Genomic DNA, 2,970 nt, shown 5'->3' on the forward strand with positions numbered 1-2,970 from the left:
GTTTTAATTCAGAAATACTATAAGTTTGATTTAAGTAAATACAATAGTGAGATTTTCAGAAAAAATTCAAGTAATTAAATTAACTCTGTAGGTACAAAATTATCTAGTCATCAAGTTTAAGAGTTCTAGTTTTCTATTCATTTCAAGAATGACTATATGTTGTAATATCAAGTCACTTAGAATATTAAAATGATAGGAACTTCATGTGAACACTACTAGTAGAATATCTAATCCATAAATATAAGTTCAGGAATGTATTTAAGTTTTCCCTTTAGGTAGGTCTAGTGAAGCCAATTTTTTATTAGACATCTCCTCAAGCTTATCCTCACTTTCATATCTTTTCTGTTTCTCTTTTTTTTTTATCCAGGATCTTTTCAATCCTTTATTTTCTTTTCTTTTTCTCCATTTTTTTTATCTAGTATCTTTTTAATCCTTTCTTTTCTTTCTTTTTCAAGTGAGGATTCTATATCCAAACAGCCTTTAATAATTTTGAGCTTCACTATCCTCTTCTTAAAGTCAAAACTCTTCACTCTTCTTCACTTTATAAATTCATATTAATTTTATTTTTTCATAAAGTTTCACTCCTTTCTTCTTACATGAAACTCTAAAATTTTTAATACTTCAAAAATATAGTTTCCTTTAACTTAAATAGAATAACACGGTCTTATCTTTTCATACCAAGCATCTTTAACTTAAGAACTGACCTTTACAGTTAAAAACATTTACTTAAATTTATCATAATATTTACAAACATAAGTATAGTCATTTAATGCTAAATCTTAATATCTGATACACCAAAAGTATAGACATTTTTAGACCCATATTTAATACATATTGTTGATGATATTGCACTTTAATGGAAGGTATTTTGATATTTTCTTGCAGGTTACTAAACTTTAGAACTTAAAGTGAAAAGGAAACAAAAAGGATGGAATTTGGGGTCAAAATGACATTTTTGAAGAAACACTCGGCGCCGACTGCGCCAAGGGCAATGTCGACCGCACTGAACAACAAAACAGCCGAAGATTTTTACTCAGCACCGATCGTGCTAAAGGGATTTTTATTATTTTAGGGAGACCATTTCTCGCAATATGGAGAGTTGTAATAGATGTGCAAAAAGGAGAATTAACAATGAGGGTTAATGATCAAGATGTGAAATTTAATATAGTAAAAGCTATGAAATATCCTGCAATAGAAAAAGATAATAAATATTTCAGGATGGAAGTAGTTGATTACCTAAGTAATGAACAGTTTAAGAATGACTTCAAAGATAAATTAAAGAAAGGATAAATTTTTTATACTGAAGATGAAGTAAAAGAAGAAGACTTAGATTATATTCAGAGAAAAATTTGAAGCATTAGACCTCAAATCCTTTCATTTATTAACTCTATACTTTTTCGCTGCAAGGTCAACTCATTCATCAAATTAGTTAGGGTAGGGGAGCTAGAAGGAGGAAGGTCATAACTAGTAGAGGGGAAATCTCTACTAGTAGAAGGTTCTTGACTCCTACTCTCAGTTCTCCACTTCTCATGGGATTCATAAGTTTTCAAATTAGATTTACTAATGGGTTTCATAGGGTAAACCCATTCCTCATCAGTTTCAGCTTCTACTCCAAACAATTGACAAAGTGCATAAATGAGGCCAGGATGTCCTAAACCTCCACTTGTTTCACTCCTTGTCGTGGTCAATATATTCTTAAAAATGATTCTCCCCACATTTATATTTCTATTATTCTGAGTACAAAAATTCAGAATAGCTCTATCTATTGTTACCTCACTATAGTGATAGGTCGGTAACAGAGTAGAGCAAATAAAATAGTGCCACGCTTTAGATGTGGCATTCAACTTGGAAGCAGAAAAATTTATTCGTTCTCGTTGCTTAATCTTCCACGTTCATTTCCCATCAGTGAGAAAGTCGATCAAATCATTCAGTGTGCCTTCCATTGTATTGAAGGTTTCATAGTGGCAATTATAAGAGTTTGAGATTTCATAAAAGGTGTTAATGCAGGTGGCATTAAATTCAACAGGAAATCCCCACACTTGAACGATTCGATCTTCAGAATAGAACACGTTGGCATAGAATTCCTTTACAATATTAGCAGCAGCTTTGTTGGTGGTATAAAAATAGTTTTCCCACCTCCGTTTGGCCATAACTCATTCAATTTCTCCTTCCGGACTCTCAAAAACTCAATCTTGTATACATTTCTTTCCTTCAAATACTTAAGCAAATCTTAACTGAGCCTTTGCATTGATGAAGCGAGACTCGTCACACTCAAGTCGTTTCCAAAATATACTTCAAATATGCAAATAATGGCTTCCAAAAGTGATTCTAAGAGTTCAAAACTAAATTCTATGAATTTCTTCCCAATATCTTCTTCAAATTCTCAAATTTTTTGAATTTTCTCAATGTGGAAGAAATTCATGGTAAAAATCAAATATTTTTAGTTTGGAGTGAAGCTCTTACCGAGAGATGATCAAATCCGGTGTCTAAAAGTCTTGAAATCGTCCCAAATCCAAGATCTCTCAAGCCCTAGGTCAAAATTTGCATTTTTAGGAGGAAGAGGATGATGAATGGTGGCGGTTGACTGGTTAAAAATCACGATTAACGGTGTTTTTTGGGATCTCGCCGTCGGCAAGGTCTTCGGCGCTGTCAACGCGCTCTATTGAATATTTATTGAATTTAAAATCGAAGTCTCGAGAAAAATCCGCCGTCGGCGGCGTCAAGGGCGTCGTCGGCGGGATCTATTGATTTGATTCAATTTTTGGATTTTTGCAATTTCGATCAATTTCAAGCCTCAACGACATCCGTTCAATCATTATAGACATAATTTTAAGTGATTAAATGATTTACTTATCACAAATAGACTTTCACAACACAAAACATCACAATTATATATAAATTTCAAGGGTTACAATATACGTTACACAACACACCTAGGTTTGGTATTTTCTCAACCTCAATACATAAATT

The sequence above is a fragment of the Phalaenopsis equestris genome, unplaced genomic scaffold (genome assembly GCF_001263595.1).
Source record: "Phalaenopsis equestris unplaced genomic scaffold, ASM126359v1 Scaffold000640, whole genome shotgun sequence".
Classification (NCBI taxonomy): Eukaryota; Viridiplantae; Streptophyta; class Magnoliopsida; order Asparagales; family Orchidaceae; genus Phalaenopsis; species Phalaenopsis equestris.